We start from the raw sequence: 26,917 nt of genomic DNA, 5'->3' as shown, positions 1-26,917 counted from the left end.
GAGGTGACCAAACTGGTGAGTCACGATGAGGGCACCATCAGCGACTTGATCCCCTATGCCTACTTCCTGGAGCGTGCCGTGCGTAGAGTGGTGGATTCAGCTGTGGAGGAGCGAGAACGAGAACAGTTACGGCAGCAGGAGTCGTGGGAGCGATTTACATCCGAACCCGATGTTTCCACAACACCTGCGGCAGCACAGAAGGGGGAGGAGGAGGAGGAAGAAGAGGAGTCGTGTGGGGAAGGAGAGGAATCAGACTCTGATGATGGTGATGAGGAAGGTGTTTCTGTGGAGGAGGAAGAGGCGGCAGAAGGAGAACAACCGCGGCAGCCGTCACAGGGGGCTTCTGCTGCTCCACGTTCCCGTGGTATTGTTCGTGGCTGGGGGGAGGAAGAGGAGTTGCGTCCCGTCACTGAGGAAGAGCAAGAGGAGATGGAGAGTAGGTCTGCCTCCAGCTTTGTGCAGATGTCCTCTTTCATGTTGTCCAGCCTGTTGAGGGACCCCCGTATCAAAAAACTCAAGGCGAATGACCTGTACTGGGTGGCCACGCTACTAGACCCTCGGTACAGGCACAAAGTGGCGGACCTGTTACCAACTCAACAGAAGGCCGAAAGGATGCAGCACTTGCAGAATAAGCTGTCGATGATGCTTTACAATGCGTTTAAGGGTGATGTGGCTGCACAACGCAATCAAGGTACCACTGGCAGTAACCCTCCTCCTCCCAAGTCCACGCAGGCAAGGACAGGACGCTTCAGTGATCTCAAGGTGATGTCGGACATGCAGATGTTCTTTAGTCCAACTCCTCGCCATACTCCTTCCGGATCCACCCTCCACCAACGCCTGGACCAGCAGGTAGCCGACTACCTGACCTTGAGTGTGGATGTAGACACTGCGAAAAGCGACGATGAACCCTTGGACTACTGGTTGCCCAGGCTTGACCTGTGGCCAGAGCTGTCCCAATTTGCCATACAACTTCTCTCTTGCCCTGCCGCAAGCGTCCTGTCAGAAAGGACCTTCAGTGCAGCTGGAGGCATAGTTACTGAGAAGAGAAGTCGCCTAAGTCACGACAGTGTTCAGTACCTGACCTTTATCAAAATGAATGAGGAATGGATCACGGAGGGCTACTGCACGACCCAAGACTAAGTCAGTCCCCACACACAGCATCTTTGCCTGCAGGCCGCTTGCCTTCTCCGCCACCACCAACAGGGTCCAGGACTCTAGGCGGATTCCTGAATTTTTAAGCCGCTACACTAATTTTTCTGGTGCGTGTACATGCCTGCCTAATTTTTCTGGCTGCACTGCGGGCGGCTGCAACAACAAAACAAAAGGCATGTACATGTGCCCATCCCCCTTCGTGATCATTACCTTGCCGCGGTGAAGGGGCTTGCGTATCACAATGAAGCAATGACCGCCGGCTATTTGAGTGTCTCGGGTGGGGGTGGCACACAAAAGATAATAAGGTCGTTGCTTCATTGTGGTCAGACCAAATTTGATCAGCTGGACAGTCACTGTTGTTCTATCATTGAGCTACCACAGCCCGGCGACCATATAGGCTTGAAAAACGCCACGGCCTACACTCTGGCCACGGTGCGCACCAGTCCAGCACGGCCATCACTACGCAAACAGCTGTTTGCGGTGTGTTACACAGTGAGTTTGGTGTGTCAGTGTGAAGCAGAACTCTAATTACACTCCTTGATTGATGTATACCCATGCAAGATGTTTGAAAGCACTTTAGGCCTGCAATTTAGCATTCAATGTGATTTCTGCCCTTAAAACGCTGCTTTGCGTCAAATCCAGATTTTTCCCCGGGACTTTGGGCATGTATCCCACTCCGCCATGCCCCCCTCCAGGTGTTAGACCCCTTGAAACATCTTTTCCATCACTTTTGTGGCCAGCATAATTTTTTCTATTTTTGAAAGTTCGCCTCCCCATTGAAGTCTATTGCGGTTTGCAAACTTTTACGCGAACCGAACCTTCCGCGAAGGTTCGCGAACCGAAAATCAGAGGTTCGTGACATCTCTAACAGGCAGACAGCTGTTTGACCATTTTTGTAAATCTGAGTGCGGCAGGTCCCTGGAAAAGAGACCTGTCTCCACACTGCAAGCTGCAGAGTTGCTGTTCTGGGGAGGAATTTGCATCCACTTGTCATGCAAATTGCTTAGCTGCTTCCTCTGATGGCTTGCAGTATAAAAACCATTTCTTCCCAGAATTCCTTGCTGGTTACGATGGTTTGTTCCTGCTGACTTACCTGGAGTCTCAGCCTTTGCTAATCGTTTGTTAAGATTATCTTAGAGTAATTCTTTGGGAGTGCACTAGGCATTCCTTCTAGCGTAGTCAGTTTGTATTATATGTTTGCCTTCTACTGTCTAGCTGTTGCGATTGTCTTGTCACCAGCGGCGGTCGACAGGAAATCGTTCTGTCTGTTGGGATCGCATTCGCCCTAGCGGTAGTGGCGGTGGTTCCTTCTGTACTCTGTCTGGGAGTGTAGGCCAGAGCTGAGGTTGCTACTGGTTACTCCTTCTGTCTGTCTTGTCTGGAACAAACGCTTGCTGTAGGCTCGGTGAGGTAACCGTTTAGCAAGCGTTCGCGTTCTCTATTCGTTTTCGTGTTACATTGGCTAGTTAGGGTTGGCGTGCTTTGTCTCTGTTGCGCTTTTCATGCGGAGACCGCGCCATTAGCGTGCTTTGTCTCTGTTGCGCTTTTCGTGCGGAGACCGCGCCATTAGCGTGCTTTGTCGCTGTTGCACTTTTCACGCGGCAATCGCACTTTGCGATTGCGTTCCCACTTGGTTTCTGCTGTTGTGTGTTCACCGTCGCCGGGTGGCGACTAGATTGGTGGACACACATACATTCTATCTCTGGGGTCATTCAGTCTTGTGTCGCTGTTGGCAATCGCCACTGTTGCGATTGCGTTCCCACTTGGTTTCCGCTGTTGTGTGTTCACCGTCGCCGGGTGGTGACTAGATTGGTGGACACACATACATTCTGTTTCTGTGCTCTCTCTCTCTTTAAGGGCTATCTTGCCCTGCATTGCTTTGACTCGTGCAATTCCCATCTGGCATCTGTGGCAGGGCAGAGGCTGTGTTCCTCCGCACTCCACAGCTCGATCTGCCGGTGGAAATTACCCTCTACAGGTGCATAGCACCATAGCTGGGTTCTGTTATATTACACGCTTGCGGAGGATTTCCGTAGTGTCAGCGCACATCTTGTGCGCTGACCACGGAAATAATTCCGCAATCGTTACAGTATGACCAGCCAAACCGAAATTTCCAGTGTAGAGGGAATGTTCGATTTGTCTCAGGTTTCATTGCCCAATGCAAAAGCATATGTGGATCCTATTAAAAAAATACTGCCAGCGCCACGTGCTACATCTGAGAGACAGAGGGAGCTTAGGGAGTTAAATAAGTTGCTGAGAAATTGGTGAAGGAAGGAAGGGTTTGGGTTCCTGGAGAACTGGGCAGACTTTGCAGTCGGCTACAGGTTCTACAGCAGGGATGGGCTGCACCTTAATGGGGAGAGTGCAGCTGCATTGGGGGAGAAGATGGCTAAATGGTTGGAGGAGATTTTAAACTAGGATCTGGGGGGAGGCGGGAGGATAAAGTCTCAATATGTAGACAAGATAAGGTAAAAAGACAGTGGGAGCCTAACATTATGGGGGGTGGAGAGGGGGGTGGGGACAGTATAAAGATTAAGGAGGTTGGTAAAACTTCAAGTAGCCCATTTCATGTAAACAAAATTGGTAAATGTGGTGGTAAAAATATAAAGTGCATGGTAACCAATGCTCGGAGCCTTGCAAATAAAATAGACGAACTAGAGTTCATTCTGCTCCCTCAGATGTTCCCCACCCCAATCAGACTACTAATAACATCATGTCAACCTCTGGGAACAACCTCCACTCTACACCTTCCGCCATAAAAAATACCAGATTCACACCCAATTTCAGTCCAGCCTGCAACTTTTTCAATGGCTCCCCTCCAAAAACCCTGGCTATATCTATCACCAACACTTCTAAAATAGCCTCAACACATACAGTCAACACCACCCCTGTAGCTAATCCCACTGAGGAGGTTGATCTCAGACTCTCACAAATCAGTGTTTATGACACACATTCTTCTCCACCATCATCCACTATGCCCAAATCTCAGAGTCCTAAGATCATTCCAGGTACAAAAACTACTTTGATCAACAACTATTTCCCGTCTGCCACCAAAATATTCACCGAACCCCTCCCCAATGAAGACCACCCCAACAGTGCTATGTCATCATCTTTTTTAGACCTTCCCTCCAGCATCACCCAGAACACCTTACTAATACCACTACCGAGCCCCACCGCCTCTCGAGTAATCTTCCAACCGAAATTCAAATTAAAGAGACCCCTACCAGAATCAGAAAAAGAGGACACCGAGGGAAAAGAAAAAAGAAATCGATCAGAGCTACCAACCCTCCGACAACCAATCCCACTGAACAAACTCGCTGCATCTTCAATCTCTCCAGCCACATCCTAACCACTAAAGAAACCCAACTATTAGAAAAGGGTCTCTCATTCTGTCCCACCAACTCCTCACAAATGACTAGATTATTTGTCGAGCTCAATTTATATGTACGCAAACTAACCCTTAAAAGACATTTCGCAATAAAAAAACACGAAACTTCCCTAAGAGAAACAAACAATACACTCATCATCACAGCCGACGACCAATTACCCATTTGTACAATCAATGCAGAAGAAATTCAAACTGAGAAATACATCAATACACATCTCAAGGGCCGCTCTCGTTTTTACCCCACTTCCTCAAAGGGCAATTTTATTGACACTTTCTACACACTAGTACTTAATGATCTCCAAAAATTGGACTTTGACACACCATCTCCTTCATCCAATCTCACTCCATCAGAAAAGAAAGCTCTCTACACCCTCAAAAATAATCCAGACATAATCATCAAACCCGCTGATAAGGGCGGCGGTATAGTTTTACTCAATAAAAATGACTATCTACTAGAGGCCCATAGACTACTCGACAATCCACTACACTATAGACAATTGGACTCCGACCCCACCCCAAACTATAACGCTAATTTAAAACTCTTCATTAACCAAGCATTTTTAAACGGTATCATTACCAAGAATGAAAGGAACTTTATCATCAATCACCATCCCAAAACACCGTTCTTTTATTATCTCCCCAAAATTCATAAATCACTCACCAATCCACCTGGTAGACCCATCATTGCAGGGATAGAATCCATCACCAGCAACTTATCTAAATTTATAGACTATCATTTACAACCCCTTGTACAAAATCTACCATCATATCTTAAAGATTCGGAACATCTTATTCAGATATTAAACACTATTCCTTGGAATACAGAATACAGCTGGCTGACATGTGATGTGTCTTCCTTATACACCAATATTCCACACACCTTTGGCCTCAGATCATTAACATATTTCCTTTCCACCCATCCCGACATGCCAGCCACCCAACAATCATTCATTACTCAATGTGCAGAATTTATTTTACAACACAATGTGTTTTCATTTGCTGACAATCATTACCATCAAATTTCCGGTACCGCTATGGGCAGCTCATTTGCACCCTCATATGCCAATCTTTCCATGGGCCTCCTGGAACATCTCAAATTCTCCCAGACACATACATTTAGCAAAAACATTGTTCTATATAAAAGATACATCGATGACTTGATCTTCATTTGGAAGGGCGACCATTCCCTCATTCCTACCTTCCTCACCTTCCTGAACGATAACCCGGCCGGTCTGACGTTCACCCACCAACATCATCCCACCACCATCGATTTTCTCGATCTAGTTTTATTTACTAACACCCATCACATCAAAACCAAGACACATTTCAAAAAAGTTGACTCTAACAATTACATTCATTTCAATAGCCATCATCACCGACCCTGGACAACCAATACTCCCTATAGTCAATACCGCAGAATCTTCCGCAATTGCACTGATTTCTCCGATTACCAATCCCAATCAGATATCCTTACCAAAAAGTTTGCAGAACGTGGCTACCCAAAAAAACTGATCAAAGACGCCAAATGGAAGGCCACCATCACCAATACCAACAATACTGTTTCGTCCTCGACCCCCAGTCCTTTCCCCAGATTTATCACTGGATTCAGTAAACACCACAAACAGATCAGATCCATAATACAAAACAGATGGGAGATTCTGACACAGGATCCTCACCTCAAACCTACCATACCTGAAACTCCCTTACTCACATTCAGAAGGGCCCCCAACCTCAAAAGTCTCCTGGCCCCTAGTAAACTACGCCTACCTATCCCTAATCCCACTGAAACCACCCCCATCTCAAACCCTGGGTCATTTCCCTGTGGGAAATCCAGATGTACTGCCTGTCGCTTCATAAACACCACTGATTCCTTTTCATCCAATACCACCCAAATTCAGTATATTATCAAACAATACATTACTTGTTCAACCAGAAATGTCATTTATTTGATCTCTTGTTCATGCAATCTGCAATATGTGGGGCGAACCACTCAACTTGTCCGAAACAGAATAGGACAACATAAGCGCAATATATTGAAAAACTATCCACTTCACAGCATTTCCCGTCATTTCGGCTCCACCCACAACTGCAATCCACAAACACTCAAATTCACGCTTATTGAATCCATCCCACCGCACAATGCTTTTGAGGTCCTTAGGAATAAAGAAATGTTCTGGATACAAATTCTTAAAACACTAACGCCCGAAGGTCTAAACGAACAATTAGAGAAAGTATATTGAATCATCTTTTTTTAATATATTTTAAATGGTCCTCTCTTTTATTCGAACCCATTATATTTGTCTTACACTTGTTTTGCTTTGATCATTTACTTATTTTATCATTTTTAATGTATTTTCGTCAAGTTTTATGCTTCATACAAATTTTTGCAACTATGCATAGTTTTGTATCCATACTCCTATTATTACAGCAGTTTTCTGTTTTTCACCCTGTACCATTAACCCTAGCTGGAATGAACCTCTCCAGTATATTTTGGATCCAACATTCAGCATAGTGTGGCATGAACACATTTTTTTATGCATTTTCTTTACATGTACTTTTTATGTTTTCCAAGTGCAACTTTTATTTAACCTTTCTACATTTCCTTTCTCCAGCCTCCGACCCTATAACAAACACCACATCTATTGTTTTTACTTGTGTTTTTACTTGTTGTTACTTATGCATATCCCAGTCCCTTTGCCTATATCCCTCTCTTTCTCCCCCCCCCCCTTCCCTTCCCATCCAGCATCATACACATAGGTTTGCATCCTATTCCCACATTGATCACAGTACTGCACCGCCCTACTACCATATGTCATCAGCATGCGACCTCTGTCGCTCCCACTTCCCATCCCCCATTCTGGGTGATTCCAGTCACTTATAAATTTAAGACAGAGCACCCCACACCTCACAGAGGCGCTCTACCTGGTTCATGACCTGATTTTGGTAAGTTGAGCATTTGCTCACCTTTAAACACTGCTGTTTCTTAGTATGCCTTTTTGTTTTATCATAATATACTGCTGCACTCACTCCTTCAAAAATGAAACCTTTCTCTGCTTCTCATAACTCTAGTAAGTTGAACATTTGCTCATCTTGAAACACTGCTTTTTTTTTTTTTATGCCTTTTTTGCCTTATCATAATATACTGCTGCACTCACTCCTTTAAAAATGAAACCTTTCTCTGTTTCTCCCTGTTTTAAATTCATTTTTTTACTGTCTTATCATTTTACTAAGAGTGACTCATACTCTGCCTTTATATTATGGATATGTGCACTGTCACTTTATACATGCTATTTGCACACGTTCTCAGTCTATTTTGTATGCATATCTTGCTGTTAAATGCATATTGCACATTTTATTGCTGTAGACTTGTGGTGCACCTTTGGGTGCCTGGTATTTGCGTTCCTCTGGCAATCCCCTTTTTTTTTTCCTTTTGTTTCCCTTCCCCAGCACTCTCCAAATAATCGTTTGCCTGAAGAAGCGGGACTGTTACCCGTGAAACGCGTTGCACTTTTGGAGTTACTAATAAATGTTACTTTAGACTGTAAGTAACCTGTCCATTGTCCGGCCATTTTTTTCAGAAGGGAGGTGAGTCCACCCACTTCCCCCTTTTTAACAATTTTAACTAATTTTATTCTGCTTGGCGCCTCTGTTATCATATTTCAATATCATCTAGTCCACCCTTGGTGGAGGGGTGTATCCCCATTTTCTCCTATCTACAGAGAGCGACTTTTTAACCTGAGCGGGGTCAGGTTACAATTCTCCCCGCCGGCCTTTCCAGTGGTTGCCTTTGTGGCGACCCACCCTTGTGAGTATAATCATCTCATTTATTCACAACAGACCTCTCCATATTAACATACTGCACCATATTGGGCTCTCGGTTTCTCCCCCATTTTCAAGCTAGAGTTCATTCTGAATGACAAAGGCTATGACATTGTGGGAATAACCGAGACATGGATGGATGAAAGCCATGACTGGATAGCTAATTTAAAAGGATACAATGTGTTTAGGAGGGATAGAACAGGGAAAAAAGGTGGAGGGGTTTGTCTCTTTGTTAAGAATTCTTTTACAGCTGTTCTCAACGATGAGATGGAAGAAGATTGCGAAGATGTGGAGTCCGTTTGGGTAAATATTCATAGTGGAAATAAAAGTTGCCAATTGCTTATTGGGGTATGCTACAGACCACCTCATATTAATGAAGCTGCAGAACTGTGATTACTACAGCAGATTGAAAAAGCTGCAAGTAAAAATGAGGTAATAGTTATGGACGACTTCAACTTTCCAGACATTGACTGGGGAATTGAGGCTACCCATTCTGGTAAAAGCAGCAGATTTCTGGCAGCACTACAGGACAATTACTTGGCTCAAATGGTAATGGAACCAACTAGGGGGAATGCGTTACTGGATCTGATCATTTCTAATAGACCAGATAATGTATTAAATGTGCAGGTTCAAGAACATTTGGGAAATAGTGATCACAACATGATAACGTTTGATCTGGTGACTGATAGGCCACGGGGCAGCGGGACCACTAAAACTATGAATTTTAGAAAAGCAAAGTTCAATCAAATTAGGCAGGTACTAAGTTTGGTGAACTGGGATAATGTACTACAAGGGGAGGACACTGAAGGGAAATGGCAAGCTTTTAAACTTATTCTCAATCAATATTGTAGTATGTATATCCCATATGGAAACAAAATGTCTAGGAATAAAAAAAGGCCTCTATGGATGAATAGAAAGGTTAGGGATAAAATGAAGAGGAAAAGGAATGCCTATAAGGTCCTAAAACAGGAGGGGACCGAGGCTGCACTAATCAATTATAAGGAGTGCAATAAAAATTGTAAAAAAGAAATTAGGCTGGCAAAGATCGAAGCTGAAAATCAAATCGCTAGGGATATCAAATCTAACTCAAAAAAGTTTTACAAGTACAACTCTAAAAAAAGAAAGGTTGACTGTATAGGACTCCTAAAGGATGAGGGTGGGAACTCAATGGTGGATGACCAAGGTAAGGCAGAGTTATTAAATGCTTTATTTGCTTCTGTCTTCACAAAGGAAACAGCACTGTTGCAAATTACAGAGGCAGAAGAGTCTCAATCTTCTAACTGTAATATTAAATACTTAACGCAGGAAGAAGTGAAGGCAAGACTAAATAAATTAAAAATAGACAAGGCACCTGGCCCGGATGGCATGCATCCTCGGGTCCTAAGGGAATTAAGTTCAGTTATAGCTAAACCCCTTTATCTTATCTTTTGTGACTCTCTTGCAACTGGCAGAGTCCCAGTGGATTGGCGTACAGCCCACGTTTTCCCATTATTTAAGAAGGGCAAAAAATCAGATCCAGGAAATTATAGACCTGTAAGCTTAACATCAGTTGTATGCAAACTATTTGAGGGGTTACTAAGAGATACTATACATGACTTCATAGTAGAAAATAATCTTATTTCTCAGCATCAACATGGGTTTACTAAAGAAAGGTCCTGTTTGACTAACATGCTCAGCTTTTATGAGGTAGTGAATGCTAATATGGATATTGGAAATGCTGTAGATGTGATATACTTGGACTTTGCAAAGGCCTTAGACACTGTTCCCCACAAAAGTCTGGTGCAAAAGTTGAGGATGCAAGGACTGGGGAAGAGTCTGTGTGCATGGATAGGGAACTGGCTAATGGACAGAAAACAAAGAGTTGTGGTCAACGGATCGTACTCAAAATGGGAGACTGTTAGCAGTGGGGTCCCACAGGGGTCTGTACTGGGTCCAGTGCTCTTCAATTTATTTATTAATGACCTAGTAGATGCAGTAGTGAGCAATGTTGCTATTTTTGCAGATGATACAAAATTGTGCAGAATCGTCAACTCTCAGGAAGATAGTGTCATATTGCAACAAGATCTGGATAGGATGGCTATATGGGCACATACAGTGGTGCTCAGCAGAGCTCGAATATTTGAGTAGCTCGAATATTCGAGCTCTTTTTCAGCTATTCGAGCTCGGTATTCGAGCTCCGAATAGCTGGAGCTATTCGAATGGGCTATTCGAGTACACTCGAATAGCCCATTCACTATTCGAGCTATTCGAGCAAACGGCGCTATTCGAGCTCGGTACCGAGCTCGAATAGCGTCATAGCCCAGATTGATGTCCTTAGAGCCAATCAGAGGGCTCCCAGGCCCTCTGACGGCAGCCAATCACAGAGGGGGACCCTGGCCAGCCCCTACCCTATAAATAGCGGCCGCCATTTTAGGTTTTTCCGTCCTTGCCTGAGACTTGCATAGAGAGAGAGTTGCTCCTTTGTGCTTTGGCTTAGCAAGAGCTCTATTGTGGTCATTTACCTAGCGTTTTTGCTCACATACACCTCCTATACACACCTATATTGTTGTTAGTCAGATAGACATTGTATTTTAGTTAGTAGCTTTTGTGTTACATTAGAGACAGCTGCTGCAAGCTTACAGCTTTAGGCCTCAGGGCCTGCCTGTGTGGGCAGCTGTTCTCTCCTGTCCTCTGTTTATTTCTCATCTATACCAGTATTTCTGCTGTCCTTTACTACTGATTCTATTTAGTATTGTAGTTATACTGTACTAGGACATTCACTGTCACTGTTCATAGGCTACTAGCTCCTGCGTGTGTGGCTGTGCAGTGTGCACTCACTGTCTGTGTACACACACTCTATTTCCTTCTGAAGTTCTGCATACTGATTGATTATTGTAATTAGTTTTACTTACTGTTACTACTTACTCTTACTGTACTAGGAGTCTAGGACACTCAGTCACTGTTCATAGGCTACTAGCTCCTGCGTGTGTGCACTCACTGTCTGTGTACACACACACTACACACACTCTATTTCCTTCTGATAATTGATTGATTATTGTAATTAGTTAGTTGTACTTACTGTTACTACTTACTCTTACTGTACTAGGAGTCTAGGACACTCAGTCACTGTTCATAGGCTACTAGCTCCTGCGTGTGTGCACTCACTGTCTGTGTACACACTACACACACTCTATTTCCTTCTGATTATTGATTGATTATCGTAATTAGTTAGTTGTACTTACTGTTACTACTTACTCTTACTGTACTAGGAGTCTAGGACACTCAGTCACTGTTCATAGGCTACTAGCTCCTGCGTGTGTGCACTCACTGTCTGTGTACACACACTACACACACTCTATTTCCTTCTGAATATTGATTGATTATTGTAATTAGTTAGTTGTACTTACTGTTACTACTTACTCTTACTGTACTAGGAGTCTAGGACACTCAGTCACTGTTCATAGGCTACTAGCTCCTGCGTGTGTGCACTCACTGTCTGTGTACACACACTACACACACTCTATTTCCTTCTGATTATTGATTGATTATTGTAATTAGTTAGTTGTACTTACTGTTACTATTTACTCTTACTGTACTAGGAGTCTAGGACACTCAGTCACTGTTCATAGGCTACTAGCTCCTGCGTGTGTGCACTCACTGTCTGTGTACACACACACTACACACTCTATTTCCTTCTGATTATTGATTGATTATTGTAATTAGTTAGTTGTACTTACTGTTACTACTTACTCTTACTGTACTAGGAGTCTAGGACACTCAGTCACTGTTCATAGGCTACTAGCTCCTGCGTGTGTGCACTCACTGTCTGTGTACACACACTACACACACTCTATTTCCTTCTGATTACTGATTGATTATTGTAATTAGTTAGTTGTACTTACTGACTGTTACTACTTACTTACTGTACTAGGGACACTCACTCAGTCACTGTTCATAGGCTAGCTCCTGCGCGTGTTTGCGCGTGCGTGCACTCACTGTCTGTAGTGTACACACACTAAATTTACTTGTGATTACTACTGATTATTGTAACTGCTAGTTGTACTTCCTGACTGTTACTACTTACTTACTGTACTAAGGACACTCACTCAGTCACCTCACCCACCAACCCACTCCATTAAAGTACCCCACTTTTCACCCGCCCTTTTAAAAAACTTTTGTCTATACGCCCAAAACATCGAAGATGTCTGGAAGTGGCAGCCAGCGCGGTTTGGGCAAGGGGAAGGGCAGCAAGGGAATCAGGAGGAGAGGGAGCAGCATTGTGGCAGGCCGCGGCCGCGCCACCATGCACAGTTCCGCAGCAGCAGCGTCAGTGGCTAACATTCCTCCCATAGCCACTGGCCGTGGACGCCTTGGGCGCCGCCCAGCAGGAGCATCTGCAACTCACGCTGCAGAGACACAGCAGCAGCAGCGTGTAGCACCTGCTCCGATTTTCCTCCAGCCGGGTCGGAAACGTCCCATTGAGGAAAAGGATGCAGACACTGTGGTGCAACTGATGACGGAGGATGAGCAGCCCGCCGCCATCAGCTCTGCATCCGAGGCCTCCACCCTCACCACCACCACCACCACCCCTGTTCGCAGCAGCCGCCCAGCAGGGCCTGGGGAGGAGGCCAGTTCACCGTCAGTCGCCGACCTGTCACTCAGCAGTCTTTTTACCCCAGGCACCATCAGGGTATTGTCTGCTGTTGTTGGCGATTTTGAGGAGGAGATGCTGATGGGCACTTTGGGGGATGAGGGATTGGACAGCAAGACTGTGGCGACAGTCAAGCAGCCCATCCATGCATCAGGAGAGGAGTTTGGGGGGTCATCATCCCAGCAGGACATGTTTCAGGAGGGGGAGGATGATGATGACACGGCGACAGACAGAGACTGGGTGCCACCACCTCCAGGGGATGTCGTCCTCAGCAGCTCGGAGGAGGAGGAGGAGGATGCGCTTGTGGGCCTTGCAAGGAGGCGCATCATTGCAAGCATTGGCAGCAGTAGGCAGGTCCCACAGCCTGCTGGTGTCTCAGGCTCAGCAGCAGCAGCAGCAGCATCTGCCAGTACCACCACCAGCCGCACCCAAGCCCCCCCCCCAACCACCACAGGGAGACAGGCAGCAGCGCTTCCATGCCGTAGGGGGATGTTTTTGTCACCAATCTGGCGATTCTTCACCATGCCCACAGTGTACAGCAAGTACGCCACTTGCAACCACTGTCAGCGGAAGTTGAGCAGAGGTGCAGACCCCTTAAAGTTCAGCACCAGCTCGCTCATCAACCACCTTGCTGCGAAACATTTCCACCAGCATGAGGAGTTCCAGAGGCTGAAGGCATCTGGTGCTGGCAGTGGCACCACACCCATCACTGCACAGCCTTCAGCAGCAGCAGCAGCAGCAACAGCAACAGCAGCCACCCGCCCTCCTGCTCCTCCAGCAGCACCAGCAGGAGTGCGGAAACGCACTGCTCCTCCCCCCTCTGCAACTCCTGCCGCTGACACTGAGGCCTGTTCTGGCAGCCAGTCCTCAGTGGCCTCCTCTGCTGTGTCTGCTGATTCCCGTGCCAGCAAAAGGCCACGCCAGAGCATTTTGAGCGAGTCCTTCCAGGGGGTGGTTAGGGCTCTGCCTCCTAGCAGCCGTCGCGTGCGGCAGTTGAACGGCTTGCTTGCACGGGCCATGTGCTCCCAACTCCTGCCATACACGCTCGTGCAGGAGGGGAGCGACATGCGGGTGCTGCTTGCTTGTGCAGCCCCAGACTGGCAGCTCCCCAGCAGACACTTTTTCTCCCGCAAGGCCATTCCTGCACTGCACCGCTTTGTGATGGCCAATGTGGAGCGAGGGCTGGAGCACGCGGTTGGTGAAAGGGTCCACGTCACCATGGACTCCTGGAGCAGCCGCTTCAGGACAGGCCGCTACCTGTCCTTCACTGTCCACTGGGTCAGCTTGGTGGAAGGGGGTGAGGATGGGAGAGCAGCAGCGGGCACAGCAGCAGCAGCAGCAACACAGTGGGTGGTGCCACCCCGCAGGGTCAGGGGAACTGCAGCAGGTTCCTCCGATCCTCTGCCATCCTCCGGCACACCTGGCCAAACCCCCCGCCTCAGCAGCAGCGTGAAGGCCCGCCACTGCCAAGCGCTGCTGCAGTTGGTCAGCCTTGGCAAGACCAAGCTGACGGCAGCCCATGTGTTGGCCAAACTCCAGGAGCAGGAGAGGATTTGGCTGACCCCCAGAGGCCTCAGAGTCGGAGAGGTGGTGTCCGACAATGGGGCCAATCTGGTTGCCGCAATAGACAGGGGAAACCTGACCCACATCCCCTGTCTTGCCCACGTGCTGAACCTGGTGGTGCAGAAGTTCCTGCGCACCTACCAGGGGATGGGCGAACTGCTGGAAACGGCAAGGAACATTGTGCGTCACTTCCGGCGCTCGGCTGCAGCCTGTGCGAGCCTGGAAGACGTGCAAAAGGAGCTGGATCTGCCAGTCCATCGGCTGATCCTTGACGTTCCGACTCGCTGGAACTCCACCCTGGCGATGTTGGAGCGTCTGGTTGAACAGAGGCACGCTGTCAACCAGTACCTTGCCCTGGCCACTGTTTCCGCCGCTCAGAGAAGGGACAAGACCAGCAACATCCCGTCCATCGTCCCCGATGATGACTGGAGGCACATGCAGCAGGTGTGCTTTGTGCTGGCTCCCTTTCTGCAGGCCACTAACATGGTGAGCAGGGACCATGCTATGGTCTGCGAGTGGGTGCCCCTGGTTTCTCTGCTGAACAGGGCCCTCGATGCTTTGCTGGAACAGGGAGCGGCAGCCTTGGACCAGCAGGAGCGGCAAGCAGCTGCACAGTCCACCTCTGAGGGGGAGGAGGAGGAGGACTTGGTGGAGGTCCCTGACCTGGCTGCTGATGAGGGGGATCAGCGCAGCGCAGCTGAGTTGGTGCGGGGGTGGAGAGAGGATGAGGCGACAGAGGAGGAGGATGAGGACAGCACTGACGTCGATGTGCCAGCAGACGTGGCCCGCCTCTTCCCAATGGCAGCGCACATGCTGACATGCCTGCGCAAGGACCCCAGGGTGATCCAGATGAAGCAGAGGGAGTACATCTGGATCAGCATGATGTTGGACCCACGCCTCAAGGGGAAGTTGAGCCAGTTCCTGCTGCCTGCAGGAGGAGACCCAGCGCAACAAATAAGGAGCTTGCAGCAGGCCCTTGTTGAGCGCTTGGAGGAAGCCTTCCCCCAGCCTTCCACCCCCACTGTCCAGCCAGCACAGAGTCAGCAGCAGGTGCCTGCATCCAGCAGCAGCAAGCGCCCCACAGACCTGCTGTCTCTCAGCCACGAGCTCTACAGGACTGTAGAGGCTCCGGCAGCAGTGACTAGAGAGGAGATGCATGCAGCAGCATCCTCCTCCGGTCACAGCCAGCGCCTGACCCGCATGGTGGCTGACTACATGGGGTCCTACAGCGGGCTTGACAGCGATGCCCCTGTTGATCCCATGGAGTATTGGGTCAAGCGCATGGAGATCTGGAGCGAGCTGGCGCAGTACGCCCTGGAAGTGCTGTCCTGCCCCCCTTCCAGCGTGCTGTCCGAGCGCTGCTTCAGTGCAGCTGGTGGCGTGGTCACCGAGAAACGCTCACGTCTGTCTCACAAGTCTGTGGACAGACTGACGTTTCTCAAGATGAACCAGGCGTGGGTGGAAGGCGAGTTCCTGGCCCCTGTTGTCGGCGAGAGGGGGACATGAACTGGCTGCCGGAACTTAGAACCATCGTTAATGTGCCTTACCACCCTTTACCACCTCCTGGCTCCTGCTCACTAAGCCAGCCTGGTTCACTTTGACTATTACGTCGCCTGCAGCCACACATTTTACACCTACAGTGGGCTGCTGTGTACTGCCCTTCTGCTGTCTGACTGTGTTTCCCACTGCCAGGGTACACAGAATTACCTTCTGCTGCCACTCTGCCACCAGCTATTACGTCAAACAATAGCTATATTGGTTGTAAAACCAAAACCCAAAAAACCATTAAAAAAAAAAAAGGTTTAATTTTTCTGAGGTGCCCGGGTTGAAAACTGTGTTGTCCCAGTTGTGTATTGGACACGATGTGGGCTGCACGACCGCTGTCTGGGACCTCCTGTTGTGTTTATTTACAGCCCTGGTATCACCGCTAGGTACCAGGGCTATTATGTCACGCTGCCTACCTGCTGCCACACTCACACTACTCCTCCATACCTCCTCCTGCTGCTGCTGCTGTCTGTCTGTGTTTCCCACTGCCAGGGTACACAGAATTACCTTCTGCTGCCACTCTGCCACCAGCTATTACATCAAACAATAGCTATATTGGTTGTAAAACCAAAACCCAAAAAACCATTTAAAAAAAAAAAGGTTTAATTTTTCTGAGGTGCCCGGGTTGAAAACTGTGTTGTCCCAGTTGTGTATTGGACACAATGTGGGCTGCACGACCGCTGTCTGGGACCTCCTGCCTGCTGTGTTTATTTACAGCCCTGGTATCACCGCTAGGTACCAGGGCTATTATGTCACGCTGCCTACCTGCTGCCACACTCACACTACTCCTCCATACCTCCTCCTGCTGCTGTCTGTCTGTGTTTCCCACTGCCAGGGTACACAGAATTACCTTCTGCTGCCACTCTGCCACCAGCTATTACATCAAACAATAGCTATATTGGTTGTAAAACCAAAACCCAAAAAACCATTTAAAAAAAAAAGGTTTAATTTTTCTGAGGTGCCCGGGTTGAAAACTGTGTTGTCCCAGTTGTGTATTGGACACGATGTGGGCTGCACGACCGCTGTCTGGGACCTCCTGTTGTGTTTATTTACAGCCCTGGTATCACCGCTAGGTACCAGGGCTATTATGTCACGCTGCCTACCTGCTGCCACACTCACACTACTCCTCCATACCTCCTCCTGCTGCTGCTGCTGCTGCTGTCTGTCTGTGTTTCCCACTGCCAGGGTACACAGAATTACCTTCTGCTGCCACTCTGCCACCAGCTATTACATCAAACAATAGCTATATTGGTTGTAAAACCAAAACCCAAAAAACCATTTAAAAAAAAAAAGTTTTAATTTTTCTGAGGTGCCCGGGTTGAAAACTGTGTTGTCCCAGTTGTGTATTGGACACAATGTGGGCTGCACGACCGCTGTCTGGGACCTCCTGCCTGCTGTGTTTATTTACAGCCCTGGTATCACCGCTAGGTACCAGGGCTATTATGTCACGCTGCCTACCTGCTGCCACACTCACACTACTCCTCCATACCTCCTCCTGCTGCTGCTGCTGTCTGTCTGTGTTTCCTACTGCCAGGGTACACAGAATTACCTTCTGCTGCCACTATGCCACCAGCTATTACGTCAAACAATAGCTGCTCACATAATTACTCCTCCAATCCTCCTGCTGCTGCTGCTGCTGTCTGTCTGTGTTTCCCACTGCCAGGGTACACAGAATTACCTTCTGCTGCCACTCTGCCACCAGCTATTACGTCAAACAATAGCTATATTAGTTGTAAAACCAAAACCCAAAAAACCATTTAAAAAAAAAAAAAGGTTTAATTTTTCTGAGGTGCCCGGGTTGAAAACTGTGTTGTCCCAGTTGTGTATTGAACACGATGTGGGCTGCACGACCGCTGTCTGGGACCTCCTGTTGTGTTTATTTACAGCCCTGGTATCACCGCTAGGTACCAGGGCTATTATGTCACGCTGCCTACCTGCTGCCACACTCACACTACTCCTACATACCTCCTCCTGCTGCTGCTGCTGTCTGTCTGTGTTTCCCACTGCCAGGGTACACAGAATTACCTTCTGCTGCCACTATGCCACCAGCTATTACGTCAAACAATAGCTGCTCACATAATTACTTCTCCAATCCTCCTGCTGCTGCTGCTGCTGTCTGTCTGTGTTTCCCACTGCCAGGGTACACAGAATTACCTTCTGCTGCCACTCTGCCACCAGCTATTACGTCAAACAATAGCTATATTGGTTGTAAAACCAAAACCCAAAAAACCATTTAAAAAAAAAAAAGGTTTAATTTTTCTGAGGTGCCCGGGTTGAAAACTGTGTTGTCCCAGTTGTGTATTGGACACGATGTGGGCTGCACGACCGCTGTCTGGGACCTCCTGCCTGCTGTGTTTATTTACAGCCCTGGTATCACCGCTAGGTACCAGGGCTATTATGTCACGCTGCCTGCCTCATTGACTGCCTGCTGCCACACACTCATCCTCCTCCTCCTCCTGCTGCTGAATTTACCTCCTGCTGTCTGTGTGTTTCCACTGCCAGGGAGCACATACAATGGCGCTTCCAACATGCGTGCGCCCACCAGCTATTTGTTACGCTCAAAAATAGCTGCATTTCTTTAAAAAAAAAAAATTGAAAAGAGAAATAAGTGAAGAAGAAGAAGACGATATAGAAAAAGAAGGAGAAGGAGAAGAAGAAGAAGATGAAGAAGAAGAAGAAGATGAAGAAGAAGATGAAGAAGATGAAGAAGAAGAAGAAGATGAAGAAGATGAAGAAGATGATGAAGAAGAAGAAGATGAAGAAGAAGAAGAAGAAGATGAAGAAGAAGAAGAAGAAGATGAAGAAGAAGATGAAGAAGAAGAAGAAGAAGATGAAGAAGATGAAGAAGAAGAAGAAGATGAAGAAGATGAAGATGAAGAAGAAGAACAAGAAGATGAAGAAGATGAAGAAGAAGAAGAAGATGAAGAAGAAGAAGAAGATGATGAAGAAGAAGAAGAAGAAGATGAAGAAGAAGAAGAAGAAGATGAAGAAGAAGAAGAAGAAGATGATGAAGAAGAAGAAGATGAAGATGAAGAAGAAGATGATGAAGAGGAATAAGAAGATGAAGAAGAAGAAGAAGAAGAAGAAGAAGACAATATAGAAGAAGAAGAAGAAGAAGATATAGAAGAAGAAGATATAGAAGAAGAAGAAGATAGAAGATAAAGAAGAAGAAGAAGAAGAAGAAGAAGTATATACAGTACTGAACAAAATTCTGGACACAACTTCTCTTTTCACCTTTTTTTTTTTAAAGGAACATCCCCACATAATCACTTGCTGTTGTTACTTGGAAAAAAAGATGTTTCTTGCATCATTCACCCTCAAAACAAGTGTTGGAAGCTATTTAAGGCCAATTCGAATAGTCTGCTCGAATAATGAGCTCGAATACCGACTCGAATAGTGAGCTCGAAGTCCGAGGTCGAATCGAATAGTAAAAATTATTCGACTCGAATATTCGACTGACCTCGAATAATTTACTATTCGAATTCGACCAAACTCGAATTTTAAAAAGGGGTATTTGAGCACCACTGGGCACATACATGGCAGATGAAATTCAATGTTGAAAAATGTAAAGTCATGCATTTTGGTCGTACCAATGGTCTAGCACCATACAAAATAAATGGAATACAGTTGGGGACATCAAATTTGGAGAAGGACTTAGGAGTACTCATCGACAACAAGTTAAATAATCGTACTCAATGCCAAGCCGCTGCAGCTAAAGCTACCAAAATTTTGGGATGCATTAAAAGGGAAATAAAAACTCGAGATGCTAGCATAATATTGCCCCTGTTTAACTCTCTAGTAAGGCCACATCTGGAATATGGAATTCAGTTCTGGGCACCACATTACAAAAAAGATATTGCAGTTTTAGAGCAGGTGCAGAGACGAGCAACAAAATTGATACGTGGGATGGAAGGTCTCGCTTACCAAGAAAGGTTAGATAAACTGGGTTTATTTAGTCTAGAGAAAAGACGCCTTAGAGGAGATCTAATTAACATGTATAAATACATCAGAGGGCAATATAATAGCTTGGCAGATGAGCTTTTTGTCCCTAGGCCTTCTCAAAGGACTAGAGGACATGATCTGCGCATGGAGGAAAAACGTTTTAGCCATTTATTTAGGAAAGGGTTCTTTACAGTAAGAGTGATTAAGATGTGGAATGCATTGCCACAGGAAGTCGTTATGGCAAACTCTATACCTGCATTTAAAGGGGGCTTAGATGCTTTCCTTGCGTTGAAAGACACCCATGGCTACAATTACTAGGTTATGCCTAATGATGTTGATCCAGGGATTTTATCTGATTGCCATCTGGAGTCGGGAAGGAATTTTTCCCTTTTGGGGCTAATTGGACCATGCCTTGTAAGGGTTTTTTCGCCTTCCTCTGGATCAACAGGGATATGTGAGGGAGCAGGCTGGTGTGTACTTTGTACTGGTTGAACTTGATGGACGTATGTCTTTTTTCAACCAAAATAACTATGTAACTATGTAACAATGTAACCCGTGTGAGTGTTTCTTTGATACAGGGTTGTTTGAGCCTCCATTCGCTCCGTGGGAGATTGGGGCTTTGATTGAGGAGTTTGAGTTTGATTGGAAGGCGTTTTGCGATTTTTACATCTCAAAAAGCGAAGTGATTCTTAATGCTTTTATTGAGCCTGTGTACGCTTTGATTGGATCTAATGAGTGTGACAAATGTTTTGTGGATCTGCTGATTTGTGTGTGGCGGACGATTTTGGACAAATTGCACACACACCAATCAATTGACTCCAATAAAGCGACACCATTGTCTGATGATTGTTCTTGCCTTTCTGGGGTAAAGCAAGTGAGTTTAGACACTGTGCGATCTGAAATGAATGGGTGTACTACTGTGGTTGACACCTGTGTGAATCCTGAAAGATTCTCTCCTGCTTGTGTGGAGTTTGAATCTGTGCAGTCTGATGCCTGTTTCTCAGGCGTTCCAGCAGATTATGATCGACATGATTGTGTCAGTTTTGTAAAAAAAAGTGTGGGATCCATTGTCATTTAAAGACATATTTTTTACTCCCAGTGATTCTGTGAGATCTCTCATCTATGATCCTGCTACGGGAAAAATCCCTAAACTATGCGACCTCAAGAGTCATGTTAATATGACTGATAAAGTTTCTCATGTTGGTGTCACCACCTCTTCTGCAAATAAATCTATGTCTCGCTCTGTTCACACCTGTAAAGGCACGTTGCCAGAAGACAGTTTTTCCAGTGTTTCTGTCTTGAACACTTTACAGTCTGCTCCACAGATTGTGGAGGCTTGCGCTTTGGAAGCCTCAGTTTCACAACCTAAAGCGATCTTCGATTCGCAAATTTTGCATTCTGTCTCCTCGGATTCGACATTGTTAGCCTAACCTAGGGGTGAGACAGCGCTTTGGTTTTGCGAATCTGATACTGAGGAAAGTAATGACTTTCTACCCTGTACTCTGGATGAGTCAATATTACCTTGCAATGAACCTCCTGCAGGGAGCCCAGAGGCTCCTCTAGGTATTGCAGCTAATTGCATCTGTTGTTCTGCCATTTCAGAATTGCAGTCTGCTTTGACTGCTATGAAGGATTTTGCCTGCAGTGAAACTAGACTCAGGGAGTCAGAGTTGGTTTCACTGGATGTTCCTATGCATCCGATTCTTGATGATGAAATTCAATCCCAGTGTATGGTAAAACCATCCCTGGGACATCTGCCCTGTCCGCAGAAGGTATTTGATGTGCGGCCCTGTAACATGGATTGTTCAGAATCCTTCTCAGAAAACTTAGGAAATGATGTTCCTGAAGTTTTGCTCGATGTTCTGGAGGTCTCCGAGTTTCTCCCAAAGGGTGCAGAACTTTTAGGAGGGACCTCCTGCCCCGCAGGGCCGTTTGAGGTTTTGCCTACTTCAGTAGGCATTGCTGCTATACTGACTACCTGTGTAGCTCTTGTGGAGCTCCAGTCATGCGTAGTCCATGATGAGTTCTGGTTGGATACAATTACAGTCATAGAGACTTCTAAGTCTGAGTCCAAGTCTGCTTTTGAAAGACCAGTGCTTGTGACCACTACTCGTGATGATTTTTTGCCTGGTCCTGGTTTTGGTCTTGTCGTGACGAACTCTGAGGTCGGCAGTTCCTCGACGTGTCCTGAAGTTTCTCTTGTGCTAGTGTACCCCGATGTGCTCTGTGACCCAGAAAGTCCAAGTGTATCTCGGTTACCAGCATGCTCAGATGCTTCCTCGGTGGAGACATGTTCTGATATTGCCTGCCTGCCTGCTCAGAAGTGGTCCCTGAAAGCCCTGATCTTGATGGTTGTCCTGGTAATCCTAAATCTGGAATTGTCATAGGTTCCATAGGGGTTCTTGGTAGTTCTCCATGTGAGCCTGGTGAGCATTCTGGCCTCTTGGGATCTCTGCGGAGCTTCAAGGTTTTCTGGGAGATTCTGGGAGAAATTTTTCTTGGTACCCTGGATGGGATCAACAGTGGCTTCTCTGTTGAAAGGGACACTTCAAATGGCTATTGTGGCAGATTTGGTATTTTTGGAGGGTCCCTGGAAGGTGGTGGGTATTGCTTGGAGGGTATCGATGGGTTCTTCTCTGGCATTCACAGTTCTGATGGGTGTTACGCTGAGACTTGTAGTACTGATGGGCATGTTTCGGTGGTTTCTGCTTCCGACGAGGTCGGTTTCGGGAAGATTGACTCTGGAATTGAGCCTTGTCGGGCTGTCCCAACCTTCATGAGTGTTCAGTCAGATTTTTTTTCAAAACGTGAGTTTTGAGAGACGTCTGGAAGCCGTCCCTAGAGGGGGGGGGGGGGGGTACTGTAATGATCGGCTCTGCTGTCTGCACAGCCAGGCAGCTGTTTGACTATTTTTGTAAATCTGAGTGCGGCAGGTCCCTGGAAAAGAGACCTGTCTCCACTCTGCAAGCTGCAGAGTTGCTGTTCTGGGGAGGAATTTGCATCCACTTGTCATGCAAATTGCTTAGCTGCTTCCTCTGATGGCTTGCAGTATAAAAACCATTTCTTCCCAGAATTCCTTGCTGGTCATGATGGTTTGTTCCTGCTGACTTACCTGGAGTCTCAGCCTTTGCTAATCGTTTGTTAAGATTATCTTAGAGTAATTCTTTGGGAGTGCACTAGGCATTCCTTCTAGTGTAGTCAGGTTGTATTATCTGTTTGCCTTCTACTGTCTATCTGTTGCGATTGTCTTGTCACCAGCGGCGGTCGACAGGAAATCGTTCTGTCTGTTGGGATCGCATTCGCCCTAGCGGTAGTGGCGGTGGTTCCTTCTGTATTCTGCCTTAGGGGTGCTAACCAGAGCAGCGGTTGCTACTGGTAGCCCCATCTGTCTGTCTGTCTGGATCGCATTCGCCCTAGCGGTAGTGGCGGTGGTTCCTTCTGTACTCTGTCTGGGAGTGTAGGCCAGAGCTGCGGTTGCTACTGGTTACTCCTTCTGTCTGTCTTGTCTGGAACAAACGCTTGCTGTAGGCTCGGTGAGGTAACCGTTTAGCAAGCGTTCGCGCTCTCTATTCGTTTTCGTGTTACATTGGCTAGTTAGGCTTTGTCGCTGTTGCGCTTTTCGCGCGGCGATCGCACTTTGCGATTGCGTTCCCACTTGGTTTCTGCTGTTGTGTGTTCACCGTCGCCGGGTGGTGACTAGATTGGTGGACACACATACATTCTATCTCTGGGCTCATTCAGTCTTGTGTCGCTGCTGGCAATCGCCACTGTTGCGATTGCGTTCCCACTTGGTTTCCGCTGTTGTGTGTTCACCGTCGCCGGGTGGCGACTAGATTGGTGGACACACATACATTCTGTTTCTGTGCTCTCTCTCTCTTTAAGGGCTATCTTGCCCTGCATTGCTTCGACTCGTGCAATTCCCATCTGGCATCTGTGGCAGGGCAGAGGCTGTGTTCCTCCGCACTCCACAGCTCCATCTGCCGGTGGGAATTTCCCTCTACAGGTGCATAGCTGGGTTCTGTTATATTACACACTTGTGGAGGATTTCCGTAGTGTCAGCGCACATCTTGTGCGCTGACCACAGAAATAATTCCGCAATCGTTACACCTCTGCCATTAAGAGTGTATGAATGGCAGCAATGTAAATATTCCCTTTGAAAATCAAAAGGTGAATTTTGATTGGCTGCTGTAGGCTCCACCTCCACAGTTGGTCACTTGGTGAACGAGGTTACAAATCCAGGAAAAGTGGGCGGAGCATTAAACAGCCAATCAAATTTTAGCCATTCATTTTAAATGGGAAAATGTAAACTGCAGCCATTCTCAGACTGTTAACCGCAGGGTTCTCAATCTTGGCACACTTGGCCACTGCATGAATGAGGGCTCGTTTCCACTAGTGCGGCGTGCGTCTCGTAGACGCACGCCGGCACTGAGCGGGTGGGCGGGATCGCAGGCGATTCCCATCAGCCGTGCCATGCACGGCTATGGGAATCGCAGCCTCCGCCGCGAATTCTGTGGGGGTTTCCGGCCGAATCGCTACTGCAAGCGATTCGGCCGGCGGCGCCGTTGTCCCCTATGGCAGAGTTTCCCCGCGCGATTTGCCTGCGGGGAAACTCTGCGGATTCGCGGCCGTTTCCGCGAGAGTGGAAACGGGCCCTCAGATTAAGATTCAGGAAAAGTGGGTGGAGCCTACAACAGCAAATCAAAAGTGAAAATTGCGCAAAAGGTGGATCAGCGCATCACCAGGCCGCCTCCGAATGGCCTACAATCAGAGGTGCGCTGAGCCCCCCCAGCAGTGTTGCCGACCTTTAAAAAAAAAATTTACTGACAAAGAGCTAAAAATTTACTGACAAAGAAATTTTCTTACTGACACAAACCCTGCGGCGCACGTAGTGCCCAAAAAAATGGGCGTGGCCATGTAATAGAACATGGGCGTGGTCATGGGTGGAGCCATATATACATGAACTTAGCAGTGGTGTAAGTGGCCCTGTTCAGCAAAAAGTTTGCTGTAGCCTCCCGTTTCCTACAAAAAATGATGCCCACAAGAAACACTCGCCAGAAGCATTGTGCGCTCGCATGGTTCCCAATAGAATTGTACTGTGCCGTGTGCACACGCAGAACACTCCTGGTGATGGGAGCACAATCAAGGAGGCCCACAAATGCCAAGACTGGGCATGTGCAGTAGCTGCAACTAGCGTTCTAGTCGCAGCGCTTTTACAGCAGGCAACAAGCAAGCGACGCAGGGGACAATGAGGGACCTGAAAGACTACAGTGTGCTGGAAGAAGCCCCAGGTAAGTAAAACATCACTTTTTTTGGTGCCAATTCAGTGGTACTTTAATGCAGATTACATTTCTTTCCACTATCTGAACCTGTGGCTTCTTACTGACCCCTGTAATCCGTTTGGTCTGGTCTATTCTCCAGCAGTCAGCTCCGGTAAAGGACTACTGCACATGCGCAGCCCTGGCCGTGCACCTCCTTGGTTGCGTTCGTGGCCAGTAGCATTCTGTGCCTTAGTATTTAAAAGCTTTAACTAACTTTGCAGGTGCAGTACGCTGCTCGCCACAGGAATGTGACCAAGGAGACGCATGGCCAAAGCCAGTGCTGTGCTGTAGTACCCTTACTACTGGTGCTGACAGTGGTTACTGACAGAACGGCTTGGGAGAACACAGAGAGGCTTACAGAAGGAAACCCCAGGTAAGTATGTATGCTTGCATGTGCGCCATCTCAGCAGGCACCAGTGAAAGGAAACTTAAAGGGAATCTTAAGTCAAATAAAAAAAAAAAAAAAGATTTGAGCTTACCTGGGGCTTCTTCCAGCCCCCAGGACTTCTATGCCCACAACCTCCTCCTGATACCCTCCGGTCAGTGGTGGCGACCCCACTGCACATGTGCAGCCCCGAGCTGCGCGCACCCTAGTTGCGCTCCTGTGGCAGGAAACATTCTGCGCATATGCAGTACACGTAACTCACTACTGCGCAGAACACTCCCAGTGCTGGGAGTGAAACCAGGGTGCGTGGGGCTCAGGGACGCGAATGCGCAGTAGCCACTGGCTGGCTGCGACAGGCCAGCTTTGTTGAGGTCGCCACGGCTGGCCAGAGAGTATCAGGAGGATGTTAAGTGTTCCTTGATCCATCTTCCTACCACGGGAACACAGTGCGGCGCACGACAGGCATGAACGAGAAATCGTGGGTTGCAAGCAAAATCACAACAAAAGTCACATTGTGGGTATGTGCCTTTAGGGTTAATAGAGATTAAAGGATACCAGGGGGAAAAACAGGTAGCAGGCATATACTGTTACCTGTCCTGATGCCCGTCACTCTCCCCATTCACTTCTCAGCCCCTCATAACTCACCTAAAAGGCCCTGGGATCCTCATCTGGTCTGCTGGGTTGAACTTGACTGCATAGCGTGCTGTAGGATGCCAGCAGCCTGATCATCGCCTGTGCAGTCGAGTTTGACCCAGCCAACCAGAAGAGGATCCCGGGGGCTTTCAGATGAGTTACCGGGAGGGGGGGGGAGATGGGAACGAAAGGGGGAGCTGTTAGCAGTAGGCATCAGCACAAGTAACAGTATAAGCCTGCCCCCCCCCCCCCCCCCCAAACGTTTTGACCTCTAGTATCCTAAAGGAGAGGGGAAAAAAAGCTGCAGGAGGGGAGCTGACTTAAAGAGGAACTCCAGTGAAAATGATGTAATAAAAAAGTGCTTCATTTTTACAATAATTATATATAAATGATTTAGTCAGTGTTTGCTCATTGTAAAATCTTTCCTCTCCCTGATTTACATTCTGATATTTATCGCAGGGTGACATTTTTACTGTGGGCAGGTTATGTAAGCTGCTCCTAGCTGTTTTGGCTGTTACAGACAGCTGTAAACAGTCATTTCC

General features: G+C 47.3%; 1 protein-coding gene across 2 annotated transcripts in view; it reads right to left on the bottom strand.

The window, feature by feature from the left end:
- Nucleotides 1–26,917, bottom strand: part of LOC137528056 (peptidoglycan recognition protein 1-like) — a 168,311-nt gene that overhangs the window by 32,303 nt on the left and 109,091 nt on the right. The window lies entirely within an intron of this gene.

Source organism: Hyperolius riggenbachi, chromosome 8 (assembly GCF_040937935.1).
Source record: "Hyperolius riggenbachi isolate aHypRig1 chromosome 8, aHypRig1.pri, whole genome shotgun sequence".
Taxonomy (NCBI): Eukaryota; Metazoa; Chordata; class Amphibia; order Anura; family Hyperoliidae; genus Hyperolius; species Hyperolius riggenbachi.
This window is presented reverse-complemented; position numbering and strand designations above follow the sequence as displayed.